This window comes from Brassica napus, unplaced genomic scaffold, assembly GCF_020379485.1.
Source record: "Brassica napus cultivar Da-Ae unplaced genomic scaffold, Da-Ae ScsIHWf_1220;HRSCAF=1744, whole genome shotgun sequence".
NCBI classification, from domain to species: domain Eukaryota; kingdom Viridiplantae; phylum Streptophyta; class Magnoliopsida; order Brassicales; family Brassicaceae; genus Brassica; species Brassica napus.
In genome coordinates, this window is record NW_026014642.1 from 40,001 (window position 1) to 52,496 (window position 12,496).

The following is a 12,496-nucleotide window of genomic DNA, read 5'->3' on the forward strand; positions in this document are numbered from 1 at the left end:
CGTGTGTGGACGTCCGTGGCTGTCCATCAGTACACATATCAGCACATTGGTCCTTGGACTCAGCACGCTGGCCCTTCCCGTGAACTATTCGGGTGATTTTGGCCCACGTGGGCTGTCTGTTCAGTACACACAGGACGTCCGTGGGTGTCCGTCAGCACACACAGGACGTCCTTGGCTGTCCGTGTGTGTCCGTGTGTGTCCGTCAGCACACACAGGACGTCCGTGGCTGTCCATCAGTACACATATCAGCACGTTGGTTCTTGGACTCAGCACGCTGACCCTTCCCATGGACTGTTCGGGTGATTTTGGCCCACGTGGGCTGTCTGTTCAGTACACACAGGACGTCCGTGGGTGTCCGCCAGCACATACAGGACGTCCGTGGCTGTCCGTGGCTGTCTGTCAGCACACACAGGACGTCTGTGGCTGTCCGTGTGTGTCCGGCTGTGTCCGTGTGTGTCCGTCAGCACACACAGGACGTCCGTGGCTGTCCATCAGTACACATATCAGCACGTTGGTCCTTGGACTCAGCACGCTGACCCTTCCCGTGGACTGTTCGGGTGATTTTGTCCCACGTGGGCTGTCTGTTAGGTACACACAGGACGTCCGTGGTTGTCCGCCAGCACACGCAGGACGTCCGTGGCTGTCCGTCAGCACACACAGGACGTCCGTGTGTGTCCGGCAGCGCACACAGGACGTCTGTGGCTGTCCGTGTGTGTCCGAACAGTGCTTTTCGTACAAGGAACCTCAGTGGGTTGTGTGTTTCGACCTGAGCAATGTCGTTTATGTGTCCCATAGACTCAGCTCAGGTGATCATATTAGATCAGGTCACGTCACTTGCTTAGTCCATAATCATATTCGACCCGAAATGCCCTGTGGGTCGTGTGTACCACGTGCTCGGTGAAGATAGGATATTGCCTTATTCTAAACAAGGAAACATAAGGGGCAAATCAATTGTATAAATATAAACTGAGATTGATACATCATTCTTAGGTTCGTCCTAATAAGTTATACACACTTAGTGTAACATATGTTCACAAGTTGCACAATAGGCTATCAGTATTTCACATCTATCTACAATGACCCATTCACCACACATCTTCCCATGGCCTGAGCCTTCATGGTGCCTTTCCCTTACCACGGTCCATGTCCGACCCTGAAACCACACAAGACACAATGCACATTCATAAGGCCGATATCCTAACATCAAGTCTAGATAAGCATGGTTCGGTTACTTAGAATCTATAACCTGTCCAAACCAACATACTCAAATAAATTCCCAAAAACTAATTAAAATTCATGATAATCCCTGATAAATCCCAACTAAGAAATTCCCATAAACAGATTCCAACAAAACACACTAGAACATCCAAATCCGACCATGAACAGTCCGGCCAAGCGTGTTGAGCCAACACGCCCGAGTCTAGTGATGGACGCATCCGTGTAGACCACATAAGGTTGGTCTTCCTCCAAAAGAACCAGGACGGGCACCCTAGTCAGCGTATCCTTAAGTGCGGAGAAACATCTCGTACACTCATCAGACCATATGAACTTAACGTCCTTCCCAGTCAACCGTGTCATAGGTTGAGCCAAGCTTGCAATTCCCTTCAAAAACTTTCTATAGTAAGCTGCCAGCCCTAGGAAGCTTCTAACTTCCGTGGCACTGCGTGGTCGGGGCCAATCCTTGATTGCCCTGATCTTCTCTGAATCCACTGAGACGCCCTGGTCAGAAACAATATGACCGAGGAAACCAATACTCTTTTGCCAAAAACAGCACTTGCTGAGTTTAGCAAAAAGTTTGTGCTCTCGTAATCGTTCCAGCACAGCTCTCAAATGTTTTCGATGAGATTCCTCGTCCTTGGAGTAGATCAGGATATCATCAACGAATATGATCACTGATTCATCCAAGAAGTCCCAGAACACGCTGTTCATCATTTTCATGAATGCAGCAGGTGCATTGGTCAGACCGAACGGCATCACTACAAACTCGTAATGGCCGTACCTGGTCCTGAATGCTGTCTTCCTAATGTCGTTTGGCTCTATAGGAATCTGATGATATCCCGAGGCCAAATCGATTTTAGAGAACCACTTAGCTCCTTTATGCTGATCCAACAGCTCGTCTATCCTGGGTAACAGGTATTTGTTCTTCACAGTTACCCTGTTCAACCCTCGATAGTCGATGCACAGACGCATGCTACCATCCTTCTTTTTCACAAAGAGGATTGGTGCACCCCAAGGGGAGCTACTTGGTGGTATGAACCCCTTGTCAAGCAATTCTTCCAATTGCTTCTTTAGCTCGGCCATCTCGGCCGGAGCCATTCGATACAGATTCTTGGACAGCGGAGCTGTCCCTGGTTCCAGTTCAATCAGAAAGGGATCGGACCTATCAGGGGGGACACCCTGTAGCGCCTGAAACACATCCTGGAACTCGGACACCAACGAATCCTCGCGTGGGTCTAACAGAAAACCAGAACTGTCAGTGTAACATCCCGGATCCTGAATAGGATCATTGGGACGGCCATGGTTCGAGGAAACGTACTAGTCAGTCTTAGGACATCATGACAAGCGTTCCATGGCCAGATAAGAAGGTTAAGGACGTAAGGAAACTTAGACTTAACCTTACACAAGTCGAGAGTCAGCTAGGACGAGTAAGACGGTAGCTGGATGGATGGAACAGGTAGCTCAACCAGCTCAACGGAGTTAGGTTAAGCTCACTCCAGCTCGGCCACTACTAAGTCAGCTCCACTAGCTGAACTACTAGCTCACTCAGCTGAGGCAGCTGGGTGTCAGCTCATCTCAGCTGGACGGACTGTTCGGGTTTCGGTCCGATGATCCGGGTCCAGGCCAGGTGCGGGCCATGAGGCCATGAACCGTTGGGGCTTGGGACAAGGCCATGGGCTAAGTCCAGAGGGATTGGGTAAGGCCTTGGGCCTCTGTCCGACACAAACCCATGCGGTATTGGCGAAGGGACGCATGCGGCCGAGAGGGGGTAACCCTTGGCTGATTGTGCTTATCCGCTGGCCAGTAATGCCTGTTCGTGGGGCAAGACTTACCCCCTCGTTTTCTATAAATATGGGGTCCTCACTGTCGATTTCATTCATCCAATCCAGAGTAAAAATACTCAGAGAAATCATAGAGAGAGAGAAAGAAAGAGAGAGAGAGTTTTCGGCTGTTGGGGTCAAAAACGGTTGCGACTAATTTAACATTCAAAACGTCTGAGGAAGAAAATAAGAATTTCTCCGATGAATACTTTTCGAAATAGATTCTTTCTTACGAAAAAGCTTTGCGGAAGAAAGAACGAGACGTCTGACGAACGCTCGAAACAGGTCGTTACGCAGCGACTAAGCATGCCACGCTCGGTCGCTACGTAGCGACCGAGCCCGAGCCAAGCTCGGTCACTACGTAGCGACCGAGCGTCCGTCTCGCTTGGTCGCTACGTAGCGACCGAGCTCGAGCCAAACTCGGTCGCTACGTAGCGACCAAGCATCCGTCTCGCTCGGTCGCTACGTAGTGACCGAGCATCCATCTCGCTCGGTCACTACGTAGTGACCGAGCTCGAGCCAAGCTCGGTCGCTACGTAGCGACCGAGCGTCCGTCTGGCTCGGTCACGACTTAGCGACCGAGCTCGAGCCAAGCTCGGTCGCTACGTACCGGGTTCGAGCCAAAGTTTGGTCATTGCGTAGCGACCGGGCTCTTCCAAACATCGATACGACATCAGTCCATGCATCCTCGTCAAACCTTCAAATGCTATCTCCCGAAGACCGTAGCGAGCTCAGTCTATGTTTTCCGCTATTGTAAATCATCGATCAAACTTTGCGAATTAAAAACCGCGGAAAGTTCATTCTTTATCAAAAGAAATCGTAATAAACGTGTCAAGTCGGAAGACGGCCCATAGGGACCTAAGACACGACTCGAGGCCCATCCTACGATTTCTTAACCAAAAGCCCGTAAACCGCCGCACGGTTTACGCTTGGTCCACAAAGAAGGATAAATGTCAAGTTTCCGCGGATAAATACGGAAGTTTTGAAGATAATTATGAAGATCGGAAAAATGGAATATCTCCATTTTTATGCTATGACGGCTTAAGGGCAGAAGAGTAAAAGCGTAAACCGACTTTGGAGCTAGTATATAAGGAGTCCTAGGCAAGGAGCATGAAAAAGGGAACTTTTCAGAGCAAACTTAGCACTTAGAGCAATTTAGGCATTTTTTCCGTTTTTGTTATTTCGAGCTGCGACTCAATTCAAGGGGGGAGCAACGATCGATCGAGCCAAACCTCGAAACGATCTCCTTGTTATCGAGCTGACGATTCGAGATATCGACGTCGCTAGGGTGCTAATCGACACCGGAAGTTCGGCCGATATCATCTTCAAAGACACTCTTGAAAAGATGGGAATCAATCAATCCGAAGTCACGAAATGCCCAAGCCCACTGCTGGGACTTTCGGGTGAAACAATCATGGCCTATGGATCGATTAATCTCGCTGTCAAAGCCGGAACCGTGACGAACGTCACAGAATTTCTAGTCGTCGACCGTCCCGCATCTTACAACGTTATCATGGGGACGCCATGGTTGAACGCCATGCGTGCAATCCCATCAACGTACCATCTTTGCCTCAAGTTCCCGACCCCTAACGGAGTCGAGGTAATATGGGGAAATCCGAGAGTCTCACAGGTTTGTTTCGCCGCAGAACTAAAATGAAAAAGACCGATCCTCGAGATCACTCCTAGAAAAGTGGAGAAAAAGACCTCCAACAAAGATACGCGAAGTCAGTATTCAGCAGAACTCTTCTGGCAATCTCGCAGCATCGCAGCCCTAGATGAAAAACGCGAGCCAACATGCGAACCCGTGGTAACGATCTGTCTCGACGAAGCCTTTCCAGAACGCTGCGTCGAGATTGGAGCCAATCTCCGCGAGCCTTTAAGGACAGAACTCGTAACCTGTCTTAAAAAGAACCTCAATACTTTCGCATGGGCTGCGGAAGATATGCCGTGAATCGACATTAACATAACATGTCACGAGCTGAATATCGACCCAACATTCAAACCCGTCAAACAAAAAATACGGAAGCTAGGACCCGAACGTGCTGCCGCAGTAAACGATGAGGTCGAAAAATTGCTTAAAGTTGGGTCGATAGCAGAAGTAAGATACCCAGACTGGCTCGCCAACCCTGTAGTAGTCAAAAAGAAAAACGGGAAGTGGCGAGTTTGCGTGGATTTTACCAACCTAAACAAAGCATGTCAAAAGGATAGCTTCCCTCTACCACATATCGATCGATTAGTAGAAGCACTAGTGGGCAACAAACTCTTATCCTTCATGGATGCCTTCTCAGGTTATAATCAAATTAGGATGAATCCCGACGATCGCGAGAAGACTGCGTTCATTACCGATCGCGGAACTTATTGCTATAAGGTAATGCCCTTCGGCCTCAAAAACGCCGGCGCAACTTACCAACGACTCGTGAACCGAATGTTCTCCAAACAACTCGGAAAAACGATGGAGGTTTATATTGACGACATGCTCGTCAAATCCCTCAAAGCAAAAGATCACGTGTCACATCTCGAAGAATGTTTTGCACAATTAAATTACCATAACATGAAGCTCAACCCGACAAAATGTAGATTCACCGTGGCATCAGGGGAATTCCTCGGCTCCTTGGTCACATACCGCGGCATCGAAGCAAATCCGAAACTGATCAACGCACTAATCGAGATGGCTTCTCCAAAGAATAAGCGGGAAGTCCAAAGGTTGACCGGCAGAATCGCAGTGCTTAACCGATTTATTTTACGATCAACAGACAAGTGCCTGACCTTCTACGATGTCCTGCGAGGAAATAAAAAATTCGAATGGTTGGAAGAGTGCGAAAACGCCTTCCAACAGCTGAAGCGTTATTTAGCTACTCCTCCAGTCCTCGCAAAACCCGTGGAAGGGGAGCCTTTATTCTTGTACATCGCTGTATCGGCAACGGCCGTAAGTGGATTCCTGATCAGGGAAGAACGCGGGGAGCAGAAACCTATTTTCTACATAAGCAAAACCTTGCTGGATGCCGAATCTAGGTACCCATTGATGGAAAAATTGGCATGCGCGGTCGTAACATCGGCCCGAAAACTAAGACCATATTTCCAATCCCACACAATCGTCATACTCATGACTTTTCCCCTACGGACAATTTTGCATAGCCCAAGTCAGTCAGGCCGACTGGCCAAGTGGGCGGTCGAGTTGAGCGAGTACGACATCGAGTACCAACCAAGGACGAGCGCAAAGTCACAAGTGCTCGCAGACTTCTTGGTCGAACTTCCAACGGGGACAATAACCAATGAGGAACCAAATTCCACCTGGCTCCTCCACGTCGACGGATCCTCATCCAAGCAGGGATCGGGTATCGGAATCCGTCTCACATCTCCAACGAGCGAGATCTTGGAACAATCGTTCAGGCTGGAATTCCACGCCTCGAACAACGAGGCAGACTACGAAGAACTAATCGCAGGACTACGTTTGGCTCACAGCTTAAAAATACGTAATCTCCACGCTTACTGCGACTCCCAGTTAGTGGCCAGTCAACTCAGCGGAGAGTACGAAGCCAAAGACGAACGGATGGACGCGTACCTCAAACTGGTCCAAGGTCTAGCTCAAGACTTTGACTGTTTTGCCCTTACGCGAATCCCCCGCTCCGAGAACGTCCAGGCAAACGCCCTCACGGCCCTAGCATCAAGTTCCAACCCAGGAACTTGATGCATTTGTGTACTGATGCATCGTTGATATGTGTGGTTGTTACGGCCCTGACGTCCCATTGGTGGAGATGCGTCCCATATGTGCTGAGTCTCAGTGGGTCGTCACGTGCAATAATCATATTCGACCCGAAATGCCCTGTGGGTCGTGTGTACCACGTGCTCAGGTCGCAATGATCTAATATTGCCCCTGTAATTAGATGCCCTGCGTGCTCAGGTCGCAATGATCTAATATTGCCCCTCTAATATTGACGTCAAATGCCCTGTGGGTCAGGGGCAATATTAGATCCGGTGTTACAATTGACGCACCGGCCCTGAGACTCAGCATTGATTATTCTTAATCAAAGTTTAGAGATTTTTCTCTTTTCCCTGGTGGATTCCGGACCCCTCTCTGGTGGATTCCAGAGTTTTATCGTTTTTCTGGTGGATTCCAGATCCCTTTTCTGGTGGATTCCAGAATTCTATCATCAAGTTCATCGCTTGTGAACTTGATTTCATCTAGGATTAGCGCTTGCTTTTCCTAAGGATTTTCCGACTGCGTCACATCTACTAGTTTCAATGGATTTCTAGTGGCTGGTTTAAGTCCTTCTTGTGGGGTCTGGTTCAGGGATGATTTCTTCTTGTTTTAACCTTGAAACCACGTCCTCCTGGTCCTTATTTAGACCTGCATAATCAGCCTTTGGGCAAGACAAGTGCATTATACCAGAAGTAGGAAATTTACATACTAAGTGAGATATAACTTCACTAGTTGAATCCAAGTTAACTTCTAGTGAATTAGAAGTCACTACTAGCCTAGTTGGACATGTTACAGCAAAGTGGCCTTTCTCATGACACCTATAGCAAATGGATTCTACTGGTTTTGAAGATTTAGAAGACTTACTTGGTTTCTTCTTCTCATGGAACTTAGGCAATGGCTTTGTACATGGCTCTCGAGCTTTGGCTTGTGGAGTTGGAACTCCTTGCACGCCACTGACCCTTGCTGCTGTTTTATGCTCGGTTTCTCCCTTGATGATGAGTGTAGACTCCTGGTGTAGCTTTGCGTGAGCCTTTTTGAGCTTAGCCTTTTGATTTGGCCTTTTTGCCAATATCAGCCGCCTTGGTTCAAGATTAGTATGGACCCGTATCTGATTCAACAGCTCATCTCCAGCTCCTTTCACATATTCTTCATACAAAAGTTCCTTCATTTCTTGCCAAGTAGCTTCTGGTTCATCATAGGCAAGTCGCCAATAAGCATCTTGTTCCCACTTTCTAAAGGCATCTTCAGTGAGAGTGTCTTCGGCTGTCTTATCCTCTTCATGAACTTGATTAGAATCAAACCAATGTTCCATATCTTTCTCCCAGCACAAGTATGCTTCTGGTCCATGATGATGGCCTGCAAAGTTGACGTAACCAGGTTGATCATCATTTCTTCCAGCCTCACTTAAGGCCTCTTCCTCTTCAGCAATGTCTTGTTGAGAGTCTTGCTTTCCTCCATAGTTTTCCTCAGAGTTTCCTACACTGGTTTGTGAGCCAGTTTCGTCTTGGTACTCATCCTCCTGGTCAGAGTAAGGTACTTCACACCAGGGTATGCCTTCAGCATGAGACTCGTCTCCAACTTCTTCTTTAACAGATTGGAAACTTGCTTCTCCTCCATCAACATCTTCATAGACTTCTTCGGTTTTAGAGAAATTTTCCTCATGCTCATTTGCCTCTTCTAAACTGATTTCAGAATCAGCTTCCTCTTGCCATGAGCCTTCCTGGTCAGCTTCAGGATCATCACCTTCTGTCTCTTCTCCATGGCATTCATCTCCTTTATTGAAACTGATATTTGATTCAGTTTCTCCCTCATACTCTCCTTGGTAGCTGGTATCTCCATGTGAGTAATCAGGTGGCTCTGGTTCAGGATATGCTTCAGCAGGGTCGTCTCCATACTCTGACATAGAGTAGTTATCATCAGAACATGACCCATCACAGCCATTCTCTTCATTGGACCAAGCTTGGTCGGTTTCATCAAGATCGGAGCCTTGGCTTGATTCATAAGAACTCTCTTCCTCAAAGTAATCTGCCATGGCGTCTCCCCTTATTAGTACCTTTCAAAAACCGAGAATAAGAGTATCAAGTCGTGGCTTAACAAAAGAAAGAAAGAAGAATAAGAAACCCTTAGTATTTTTTTTTTTTTGAAAGTTTTGAAACAAATGGAAAATTAACTCCTAATTTTTTTCTTGTTTAACTTTATCAAGCAAATCTCGAAATCTATAAAATAAAACAATGGAAATAAATATTTATTTTGGTTTTCAATTTAAAAGAAACAAAACAAGAATTAAAAAAAAAAGATTTTATGCTTGATGCAAATAAACCGAAAAAGGAAACTGGAGCTAGACAACTTAATGCAAACAAGGGACAATTTTTTTTGAATTTTCTAAATGAATCAAACAAGATAATGAGCTATCCTTTTCGTGCCTATCTCTGGTTTTAAAACCAAGAACAAGCAATTCAAAATCGGACAGAAAATGCAAACACTATGACATTTTTATTTTAAATTGATTTTAAATGGTGAACAAATGCAATAAGATATGATGCAAGGATAGATATCACAAGATTCAGGAGCTTGAGCTCTGATACCAAATGTTGCCGGCTGGGATTCAGACTACACGGATGGCTTGACTGAGGTTTGGTTTTGGTTCGGCTTGGACAGATCGGACGGAAGGACAGACGGAAGATCGGCTAGGCGGCTGCAATGGAGGAATAGGACGGCCAGTTATACCTGAAACAAGGAGGAACCTTTTTATGAGTTTTATGATTTCTATATGAAGAACAGAAAGTAAACTATATGAGAAATGATAAACTGAAGCAAATATGATTCTTATGGATTTAAAATGATGAATAGAAAGAAAACTAAATGATAAATGAAGAACATAAGAAAATATGACTTTTTATGGGTTTTTATATCAAATGGCCGATCTAGAACTATATGATGCAAAGTGAAAATAAAAACAAGAGAAGGATAGAGATGGTTGATGGGATCTTTGTTGCTGGACGTGCGTCTCTCTCAACAAGGATCAGTGGATGGAGAATGGACTGAGGATGGAATCCGGCTTGCTTGATATGAATCTGTTCCAAGCTGGATCGATGGATGGAATGGATAGATGGATATGGATTGACTCTCTCAATCAATGGACGAACAGATGGTCTTGAATCACACAAGGCTCCCTGGACGTGGCTTCTTTAGGACTTAGTGAATCACACACAAAGAACTAGAGAAATAACAACAAAGAATACACAACTTTGTTTAAAAGAAAACGATTTCTTATTACTTTAAAAATGTTCAAGGGTGCTTTACAATGAACTATGACCTGAGCTTATATAGGCTCGACACAGGGACTACTATAACAAAGTACACGAAAATTAAGTAGAAAAATCATAAGCTAGGCTCCTTGAAGATATCTAGCCGTTAGGCTTGATTTGAGCCTCTCCAAAAGGAAACTTGATTGAGCCTTGTATCTAGACAGCTTCTGGATATGCCCATGATCTGAAAGCCTTCCTGAAATACTCCTTAGTCCACATATGAAAGAATATGGCCGTTGGTCTTCAAAGAGTTGTAGTGAATACTCATTTACTCCTCCTAGTGTGAACATGGCAAAGATTCGCCTGTTCCTCTGCATGCTGGTCCATCTAAACTCTTCTGGAATTTTTGGATCGTGTAGGGTATGTCTTGGTTGCCTGATCTCGATTTGGTAATGGTTGGACCAACTGATTATGCAATCTTTCCATAATCGGCTCCTTATAACCGGGTTTGGGAAAATGGTTATATCTTCAACTTCACTGAGCCTTTTCTCCAGATTCTTGGATTTTCGGATCCAAAAAAGGTCCCTCTTGAGATCCATAATTGATTTTGGCCCGGGCCGCTTCTTGGTTTGGCTGATTTTCTCTTCTAAGGGCCGATACTCGCAAACGGATGGGCTGGGAAACCTCCGACTTGTAAAATTCATAACTTCTTCCTCCATGAAGCTTTTCTTGTAATTCCAAGCTTAAGGGATGAATGATTGAGCTGGCCTTCTGTGAAAATTGATTTCATGCCAGAATTCCTTCTGGTGGTTGAGATGCACTTCTTTGAATGAACCTTGGTCGCAGGTAGCTCTAGTGAGGTAGTTGTGGCAGTTGTTGCTTATCTGGCTGAGCATTGGTTCAGGTACGGTTTCTGTGCCCGCAACACCTCTTCGGCCTTCAAGGTTCTCATTTGAATATTTGCTACTACCACCAAGATCTGTACCGACGGCCGCTCCACCCGGGCTCGCGCCCTAGGTTTTGCAGCGACCGTGTGTCGCGGCCTGGCTCTTGCCCCGACTGCCGGGTATAGGTCGCGCGCTTCAGCGCCATACATTTTCGGGGCTAGTTGATTCGGCAGGTGAGTTGTTACACACTCCTTAGCGGATTTCGACTTCCATGACCACCGTCCTGCTGTCTTAATCGATGAACAACCTTTGTGGGTTCTAGGTTAGCGCGCAGTTGGGCACCGTAACCCGGCTTCCGGTTCATCCCGCATCGCCAGTTCTGCTTACCAAAAATAGCCAACTTAGAGCTCTCGATTCCGTGGGATGGCTCAACAAAGCAGCCACCCCGTCTGTAACACCCCCGAACCGTCCTAAGCATAGGTCGACCCACCGCCAACAATCAAACAAGAACATGACCGACAGACGACCCACACCAAGGGTTGGAGATGAAAGGCCAACCGGCCAGCCAACAATCAAACAAGAACATGACTGACCGTCCAAACCAACACCATGGTCCGGAAGCGCTACGTGACAGGTTAGGGACGATCCGGCCAGAGTCACAAAATTTACTCCACGTCCTAGACTAGTTCATCCACTAACTCGTCCCGCTGCGTCAAGGCACAAGGCTTTGCAACCCGGCCAAGAGTTAGCGTTTTCCGTTAGATCGAGGCCTAAGGCTTTTCAACCCGTACTACGACCTAACGTTGTGTTAGACCGGACTAGTCAAATATAAGAGTACTCATGATGCGCATATAAAACAATTACTTTATTGATTTAAGAAATATTCATACATTGAATAATTCGAGACTTGGCCCGGCCTAATGCCAAATCGAGCCAACAAAAACACATAACTCAATACCGTTTACAAAAGGCATGAAAATCTACACCGGCGGTCCTAACGTCCAGCACCAAGCTATCCGATCATCCTTACCTAAAGCAACCTGCAAAAAGGACAATGGAGTTGGATGAGTAACCTAATGTTACTCAGCGAGCTGGCGGCCTCTACCCACAACCTAGACTCTAACCCAGACAACCCAAAATAACAATCAATCTAGCCCTAGCATGCAATAAAATCTAAGGCTAAGCAAATCGTTACTAAGTTAGACTTGGCGTCCTGCCATGATCTAGCTTCAAGTAACGGGAACCTGCATTAAAACATGTCAACAACCAATCCCTAGTTAACCATATATGCACCTGAGTTCAGTACTCATGTAGTGTTAGACACTTAGACTATACAAGTATCATTATTCGATCGACCAACAATCAAACAAGAACATGATCGGCCAACCAATGATACCGCATAGCTTTAATATCCACCACCCTTCACAAGCAATCACTCAAACACATACAGGCCAACGTCAGGCCTACACTAACCAAATACACACCAAGCCTAATCCGGTACCTAAACCAGACTTACGACTTAATGTCAGAACCTGCAAGCAAATCAATCAACCACAAACACATTCACAATAATAAGACTATGAGTATCTACGACTCGATCTAACTCGTAACACCGTATATCGG